The 9,808-nt window shown below is 33.3% G+C and overlaps 1 long non-coding RNA gene across 1 annotated transcript; it reads left to right on the top strand.

The window, feature by feature from the left end:
• Positions 1–6,875: 6,875 nt before the first annotated feature.
• Positions 6,876–9,407, top strand: LOC127127094 (uncharacterized). The gene is made up of 2 exons (XR_007805220.1): positions 6,876–7,698; positions 9,181–9,407. It is a non-coding gene; the product is annotated as an uncharacterized LOC127127094 (long non-coding RNA).
• Positions 9,408–9,808: the final 401 nt, after the last annotated feature.

Genomic DNA, 9,808 nt, shown 5'->3' with positions numbered 1-9,808 from the left:
ACAGCGCCTGAGCCATCGCTTCCAAAGCATCACCAATTTCTCGATCATTTCTTACTCCTGCCATATTTCTACATATCGATAAACATCCATTAGAAGAAACGTGCATCGACAGTGTTCATACACATGTCGCATACTAGGGAACAAAGAAAAACCTGGTCGGATGGACCGACCTACTCTGATACCACTAATGTAACACCCTAAACCCCAGAACATATATAAAAATTATTACTCGGAAATTGAAGGTGTCACTACGACAACCAACCAAAATTCATCAAAACATTTATCAACATGCAACGAAATTAATAACAAATTATAAATCAACTTTGCAGTTAATGCATTAGACTTCAAGTCACATAATTCAACATTAATTCAACACATAGAAAAATGGCTTGTTCTAGATGTTACAAGATCATAGCACTAAAATCACTAATTTTCTATAAACGATAAATAAAGGAAGAATAGCCATATGGCCCACCTTCCACACACAACAACAACTTTACTCCTAATTATCTGTAAGATGTCCATGATGGACAAAATAAAGCAAAAGGAGTGAGAAATAAACTTTTACATAAAATGGTGTAAAGAATGCAAAGGTAACTAAACACACAATATATCATACATTCAATACATAATTAACAACATCACAATCTCACACCCGATTCACAATAATATACGAATATATGCAGTGCTGCTCATGACACGAGAGGTATATGGCGCAAGCTTGATAGGTTTGAAAATAAAAACATTTTGCTGTTGGATATTAAACCAATGACCTTTACATATTTCCCCTCGGTGGAACAAAAAACGAGGGGTAAAGTGACATGTTTTCATGACGCCCTTCGTTACCTCGCATGTGAAACCGGGGCAAAATCCCTTTCACCACCGAGATAAAATGTAATTTTTGTAGTAATGTTAACTTCATAAATATTTTACTTAAAACAACATAAACAAAGAAATCTAATGTTACTCATGATACATATGGACTTTTGTCAACATCAACACTAAAAAGAAAAACCTAGTTCCTATTTTATCAACATAATCAAAATAACATAAAAAGTAACAAAAAACTAACTTCTCTCAACATAATCTATAAACAATAAGAAATCCACAACAACAAAAACTAACATTTCTAAGTTATGTAGATGAATAAAGTGAATTATGTATCAAAAAAGTGATAAAGATGATACGGAAATGGTGGAGGAGCCTCCATTCGAGTTTGGTTGTCTTTCCTTCGTTTTGAACTTTGTTGGTGCTCCATTGGTGTTAACGACGTTTAAAGGGAGGAAATGTACGTATATTTGAAAAGTTGATGTTTCGAACACACACATGTGTTAGAAGAGATAATGTTTCAAAAACGATGATGAAATTTGTGTCTAGAAATATGTTAGGGTGTTTCGATGGAGAAGATGAAGATGAAAATCACCTAGAGTATGTTTTGTTAGGAGATCGTTCAATCTAACAGGAGAATGAAGTTGAAATGAGTGTTGAAAAGTAAATGAAAATGTAGATTCTAGTTCTAGGAAATACATGCAAAAGAGATTTCCTCTCAGTTGGACCATCCAAATGAGGAAATAAATCATTTTAAAAAAAACAAAAAAACGTCATATGAAATACAAACCTGACATTCCCTCTCGTTTGGTACTTCCAACCTAGAAAATAGATAAATGAAACAAAAATAGAGAGAAAAACGTCATTTGAAATATAAAATTGATATTTCCTATAGGCTGGAAGTCCAACCGAGGAAATATATCAATTATGAATAAAATAAATAAGACGTCAATTGAAAAAGAATTAAAAATGTAAAAGGTGGGATTTAAGGTCTGGTCCCTGAGCCACATTTTCTAATGATCGGATCCTCCAACCGAGAGAATATATTATTTTGATTGATTTAGAAATAAATAGTTAGAAAGAATTAGTTGAAAAATAAACAAAAAGTAAAAATAGCATGAGGTGGGATTCCAACTTTATTCACTTTTTCTATTGATTATTTTATATATAATATTTGATATTTATTATTTTTTAAAAATTTAAATTATGACTTATCTAGGGATTATACCTCAGATGTAGGTTAACTAAAGTGAAAGTTTTTTAATAAAGTATATTATTTATAATAGTGTAAAATACTATAAATTTTGTGTAATTAGAATAATTTGAATATAGTTATGTATTTTCTACTATTCTACACATTCTTTATGGAAACCTACAAGTACTAAAATTACATGTATTATCTTTAAGGACTATGAGATAAGCCTCTCATACCATTGTACCAATATTGGATAAAAAAAGTAGGCTCACAGTAAACATGAAATTCATTATAAGGGATAATGTGTGGTAGGTGACTTCTAATTTTTGATGTGTGCTTAAAATGGAGTTTATGAGACACCAAGGATCGGGTTGTCTTTGTTGATGGTAATTAAGCTCTCACGAAATATTCCTCCTACCAAAATGAGTATTAATATAGTCCATAATCATTTAATGAGTCTCCTTACTTGGAGAAAAACTAAAAAAACTTGGTTGTAAGAGTAAGTAAAAACTTATGGGTTCAAACTATCAACACGGAAACCCCAAAGATTTAAAAAATAATGTCTCACAATTTTTTAAAAAAATAGACTTAAATCCAAAAATCTCTAATAACGATTAAGGATATTATATTAACATGTCATTTCCTAAACAACGAAACAACTTTAGGTTTATGTTCAAGTCTTGATAACCAACATAATATCTATAACCTAATATCTATATTTCAAATTCCTCTAGAATTCTATTTAAGGCGTATCATTAAGATTTTGGAAGAGTATCCATTTTAGAGAGGGTTATATGATCAATTTTGTTTTTATATATATAAACAGAAGAATTTTAAAACGTACAACGGAGTTGTACCCTCATGCAGCAACAAAACAAAACAAAAAAGAAAAATACTAAAGAAAAAAAAAGACTAAAAAGGTCTAAAACAACCCAAACAAAAGAAAATAAAACACCTCTCAAATAAATACCTTGAATCAAGGATAAAAAACCTTTACCAAAAGCATAAGATTTACAAAATTTGAAGAGACATAATGAAAGGATAAAGAGGCAAGTTGGAAACCCAACACACCCATATATGCCTAAGCACATAAACGAGTTATGCTTCCAGTCCCTAAGAGAGAAAGGGATTCCCAAAAAATGTGATTGAAACCACTTCCAAGAAGAAAAAATGAGTACGTTCACCTCAGATTTAGATAAGAGCTTTTTCGAAAGAAAAAAAAAACAAAATTGTTAAGCAATTTCTAAATACTTTAAATCATCGCATGTGAAATCGAGACCATGTCTAAAACCTCTTTCTCACCATTTCCAAATCCCTGAAAAAAGTTTGAACACGTCTATAATAGACTGTGGAATAGCCATAACTCTATCCACCTCTTAAAATTACTCCATACCAAATAGAAAACACAAAGTCATAAAGAAAAGACAAATGATCCACTGACTTAACCTGACCCAAAAACATGACACATCCCGCCCCAAAGGGGAAGACTTGCCTATAGGGGATGCTATATTGTAACACCTAAAAAAAAGAAACCACTTTGGAAGGCGTGTAACTTCTCCATCCTCTAGCGATAACCTGGATCATTGTGTTATGTGGTAACATTGTTGAGTAACCTGTCTCACAAATTATTTGGAAAATGATGATAAATTGAGATAAAATTAGAGAGTGATTGAGGGAAAAGAGTTTAATGAATGTTGTGTATTTTGTATTTATTTCAAATACAATGGGGGTGGTATTTAGAGACACACTAGCCACCCAAATCAAAATTTAAATTAACTATCTAAAACAAAATTGATATATCCGATTATGTATATGATATACCCCCCCCCCCCCCCCCTCCCCCGGGTATATTCTTAAAGTAGTATGTCTAAGTAAAATTGATATACCCACCCGGATCTATGATATACCCCCCGGGTATATTCTTAAAGCTATCTGAATTAACCATAACACCCTTCCTAATACATATTTTCCATGCTTCTCATTCCTCTTAACTTCTTCCTTTAAAGGTCCACTGAGGAATGCATACTTCACATTATGTTGATGGATCTTCTAACCTTTGTAAGTTGTCATGGCCACAACCAGTCTGATTGTTTCAAGCCTAGCCATAGGTGCATAAACTTCATTAAAGTCTACTCCAATTCTTTAAATAAAGTCTTTTGCAGCCAACTTTGCTTTATATTTGGCAATTTGAGAATTGGTTTCAACTTCAGTTTGTAAACCTACCTTACATCAATTGCTTTCTTGCCTAAGCTCTCAATCAACTCATATGTCTAGTTTTTCTCAATGGCTTTGAGTTCCTCAACCATTACAGCTTTCCAATTTTCATCCTACAAAGCTTGCACATCATTGGTTGGTTCTACATCAGCCATCATTGTTTCTTCAATCAACTCACCATTTTCCCTGATTGGTTGATTAGGAAATCTCTCATAGTCATTCATCTTGACTGATGGAGCTCTAGTTCTGATTGATTTTCTCACTCCTTGAGTTTGTTCAGGCTCAACAGGTGTAGGTTGTTCCTCACACAACTGCTTTGGAATTTTAATCTTTGGAAGTCTATACAACATCTTCTTCATATGCATCAGGCTAAGAGTCCTGAATTTAAGATGGCCTAATCTTTGATGCCAAACCCAATTTTTATCTTTAACTATGGTTGATGCAAGACATTGATGTTCAAGTATATTGATCATGACCTTGAAAAAGGTGCCTTCAGAATTATCCTAGACATTTCATTAAACACCTTGAGTTCCCTTCCTTCCATCTTCATTGGGTAATTATTGTCAAGTAATTGACCCAAACTTATCAAGTTACATGCCATTGAGGGAACATACAAAACACCACTTAGCTTCATGTTCATCCTTTTTTTTCTCCCTGGTGTTTCTCATTCCTTCCAATGTCAACAATTGTTATCTGTAAAAGGAATTGATCTTCCAACTGATACATCCACCTTGACAAATCAGTTTTTGTTTCATGTCATATGATTGTTGTAACTTGTATCAAGGTAGCACATATTTGCCTCTAATATCGAGAAACCATCATTCACGAATTCAAGCGCGTATTGAAATTTGAATATGACTTTCATCTGTGCATATTATTTATCATAGTTTTCTCCTTTGAAAACTAGTAGATTGGTTGGGAATTGATTGGAGGTAGTGCTTTCATTTGCTATGGATGGAAGTTGAGGACCGAACCGCTACTTTTGATACCAATTTTTTGGATAACCCATCTCACAATTTACTTGACAAATAATGATAAACTGAGAGAAAATTAGAGAATGAGTGAGGAAAAATAATTTATTGAATGTTGTGTATTTTGTATATATTTTAATTATAATTAGAGGTAGTATTTATAGACACTAGCCACTTAAATCAAAATTAAAATAAATTGTCTAAAAAAAAACTAATATACCCACCTGGACATATGATATACCACCGAGTATATTCTTAATGTAGTTTGTCTTAACTAAAACTAATATACTTTTGAACATGAAGTGCACCTGGCACAAGGTCGAGGAGTTCAATGAATGGTTGCAATGGGAATAAGAGGGTTAATGGAACTCCTTAGTATTCACCTATTAATTACATGCACTTACATGAATATGAAAAGTTCTCTATAAGCATTTTAATTCTTCTTTTATTCTGCAGTTCACTGTTTAACTTTCGTTACTTTATTTGAAAAAAAATTATATGTTTACTAGATTGCTTCATATTTTCTGAGGGACTAATGTAACTTCCTTTTTCAGTATATTGTTAGGACTTAGATCCCCATTGTGTTGTTCTTGTCTTGGTTTTGAATTGTGGCCATCGTTGCAATTACGTTTCATTTTCTGCGCATTCATATTGTAGCAAAATGTGGTAGATGCATTTGAAACCATGATTCTTGTTGCGACCTTAAAATAAATTTTGGATCGCAATTTAAAATAATGATTCTTCTTATCTATAATGTAATTTTATTGTTTTTCTTTTACTTTATGTTGATGTTAAGCTATTGTAATTATAAATATGTTGTTTGTTTAGGTTCAATTATAGTTAGCTTTTATGGAACACATTTTTTTATTTGCTGGAAAAGTAATTTATTAGATAAAAGTATATCGTTTTAGTTTTCAATTTATATTTTTCTATGAAAAAAGTTTAATGGGAAAAAGGGGTAATGGAAGGTAACACTTGTTTATATAAACTCTTGCTTGGACACAAAAACAAGATAGTACAAGGGTGATGTAGGTGTCGTGCCGCAAAAAATATCTGAGTGCATCACATGCTCGAAAATACAACATAATTGTCACCGAAATTTATTTAATTCAAAAGCAAAGAGAAAATATCGATAAAATCCAAGGGAAGAGAAAAATGCTAAGGAAGTCGGTTATGCAAGTGGGGTGTATTAGCACCCCTCACATCAATTGTACTCAACGGGAACCATTTTGGTTGTTCTTTTCATGAATAAGTGTTATTATCTGAAGGTTACTTCTGAATGCTTAAAGAGAAAAAAAGTTTAAATTAGTGTGATCGCCAATGATTTGAACCCTCGTGCATACGTATTCTCATCGTGCAGTGAGAAAATCAGAGCTCCGTAGTTTGTGGTAAAAAATACGGATGTGTTGGTTGATTTTAAGGAACAGTTATAATTATATCCTAGAAGTGTGTAGACATTAGCTGATTATGATCCTTGTTCGGATGCTAGAAGCTTTTAGTTTGGCTGCTAATAAACGAATTATAATAGTTCTTTTAAGAAAAGAAAAATAAATTATTTTGCAAAACGATTTGTGTGATATAAGAAAAAGAAAGAGTTGCTTGAATAAGAAAAGAAATAGAAAATTGCTTGAATGGTAAAGGAGTAGTGAAATGAGGAAAGTGTTGTTAAGGTATGGTGAAAGTGTTGCTTGAACCAAGATTGTGTTGTTTGGATCCATAGGTAGGTGTGTCTGAACCAAAGAGTGTGTGTGGAGTTAACCAATAGATGATGTGGCTAATGGAAGGTTGTAGGATTTTTCCTAGATCGAAGGATCAAGGCCTACAAGAAGGGGTTTTCTAGAGCATGAAGCTCCACACGAAAATGTATGGAGGTTTTCTAGAGCATGAGGCTCCACAGGGCAATGTATGAAATTTGTCAGAGCATGAGACTCCACATGGAAAAATAAAAGAAAAGGGTTTTCCAGAGCATGAGGGTCCAAAGGAAAAAATAAAATAAAAGAGTTTGCCGGAGCATAAGGATCCACATGGCAATGCATGAGGTTTCCAACACCCTCATTCACCTTTTCAACATTTTGAACATCTCTTAATCTCTCTCAATTATTTCTCCCCCGCCGGAAATCGATCCGCCGTGCCGGAGGTGGCGGAGCTGATCATAAGTGGCAAAAAATAACCTTACCTGAACCCTCTCACTCTATCCTTTCCACTCCTCCCGTGTGTTTCATCCAAAACTCCTTTAATTTCTCAAAATTAAACCAAACAGCCAAGAACCCTAACTTACCAAAATAGAAATTAAATGCACATGGAGGGGAATCAAGCCACGCAACCTTGGGGATTTGATTCCCCTCATCAAGAGATACATGTTGGTAACTCAAATGGAGAGAAGGAGTGGAGTTTGGAGGGCTTACCTACAAGGTGGAGGATGCCTTGGAGATTGTTGAGGCACCTGAAGTTGAGGACGAAGATGAAAATACTAGAGAAAATATGATCAAGGTGACTTCGAATTCTTTGATCTTTTTCAGAAATTCCTTCTTCTTCTTCTTGGATGTTATTCTGTAGGATCAATTAAACTTGTGTTACTGTTTAGCTCTGATTGTGACAAGTTTCAACGTGAAGTTTGCATAACGGAGAATGAGAGCTTTGTAGTGAGGGGGAAGAGAGGTTGAAGACGAGTTGGAGAGAGAGAGAGAGAGAGAGTGATTGAGAGTAATGAAGTTGCAGAGTGTGATCAAGCCGCCTGGAGATTGAAGAGTGATGAGATTATATAGAGGATAATCCTAATTGTTTCGAGTGGAAGTTCTGTTAATCCAGTCAGGCCAGGGTTAAGTTTGGTTAGATTTCATGAAGGAAGTTAGTTTAGGGTTGTAACCATGTTAACTGTCTCTATTAAAGTTAGTTAGTCTAGATTGAAGTGAAGTTAGTTAGAAATTGTTAGAGTGTTAGATGAGTTATTAGTTTGCAACTCTGGTAGAGTTTATGCAGTTAGAATTGACTGAAGTGTTAGTTGTGTTGAGTTGAAACTTCAAGTTAGTAAAAGGTTTCTTTTAGAATGATGTCAAAGAAAAAACTAACTACATTTCAATTGTTATAAGGTTGTTAATATGCTAGGGAATTTTGAGTTATTTTTGGATTTGGATGTTAGTGAAAACAGTTAGTTGGTTGTGGTTAGCTTATTGAAATGAAGTGTGAATTATTAGAGGTTAGGGAATTCGAGATTGGAAACTGTTAGAATTTTAAGTTAGTTGTGAGTTTGAATGAAAGTTAAGCAAAGAAATTAGGAGATGTTAGCATTGTAAGTTAGTTGGTGTTAAGTGAAATTAGATTTTGGAGTGTTTAAAGGATGAAGTTAGTTAGTTGTATGTTAGATTGAATTTGAATTATTGAGGTTGTTAGTTATAGTTAATGTTGTTAATATGAATTGTTACAATTGGTTATTTAGAATTGTTTGAAATCTTGAATGTTGGTGAATTAGTGAATGAACATTGAAATTCTATGCTAGATTCTTGCTAATGTTAAAAAAATTGGGTTGTTGTTAGAGTTTGAGTTTGTTGATGAATTGATGTGAAACTTGTTATTCGCAACTGTTTTGATAAATGTTAGTTAGTTTATGTGGTTAGCTTTGTTCAACATGTACAGTGAGTTAATTCGCAGATGTTAATGTTATTAACTTGGACAGTATGTGTTAATAAATTGTAAGTTTTGAATTGGATGCTATGTTAAAGTGTTATGAAAGTTAGTCTTGAATTTAAGTCATGAAATGGGATGCTATTATCTTGTTAGTGCAATGAGATTATCATGTGAATAAATTGCTATGAGGACTACATTGCTTGAACTGGTGTGGCTCTATAGGACTTTATTTGTAGGTTAATGGTTACTTGTTATGGAAGTTGGTTAGGATGTTATTGTTAAAGGTTGTGTTGACTGGTTTGTTGTTTTTGCTTATGGAAATGTGATGGCTTAGTGTATGTTATTCAGGTTTAAGCATGTTTTATGCACGTGCCAAACAAATTTGAAGAAAAAAAGAAAATTGGAAGTGAATCATGATGAAGATGCTGAATTGAAAAGAGATAGGTCTAGGAGTAGATTTTAGGTCAAAGGTCAAAGTTTGGTCAACTATTGGTCCAACATTGAGTTTTCATGTATATCCATTTCTGACCTTATTTGTATTGTATTATGAACTTGAATGTAGTTGTTCCTTGACTTGTCTTGATCTAAACTAATAACTCATCCAAACCCGATGTGAGAACTCCATAAGACTTTGTCAATTGTTTGACCAGAAGTCAACAAGGTCATGTATGAGTTCCAAACCATTCTCTTATGATGTGTATTAATAACGATAGTCATGCTTGGACTTGAAACATAGAGACTTCCAGGAATTAAGTCAAGAAGTCAATTGCATCACAAAAGCTTCCAATCCATATAATCACAACAAGACTTCTTTGGAAATAATGCTTTGATCCCCCGTGTTGAGAAATAATTCACACAATGGTTATAATAGAACCTTAACCACAAGAATCCCTCTAATCACCACATGAATAGGGAGATAAACCCTGATCCATTGGATCAAGTGATAATTCATGCATTTGAGTCATTAAGTTGTCCA

The sequence above is a fragment of the Lathyrus oleraceus genome, chromosome 1 (assembly GCF_024323335.1).
Source record: "Lathyrus oleraceus cultivar Zhongwan6 chromosome 1, CAAS_Psat_ZW6_1.0, whole genome shotgun sequence".
NCBI classification, from domain to species: Eukaryota; Viridiplantae; Streptophyta; class Magnoliopsida; order Fabales; family Fabaceae; genus Lathyrus; species Lathyrus oleraceus.
Note: the sequence above shows the minus strand (reverse complement) of the source record. Positions and strands in the feature narration are given on the sequence as shown.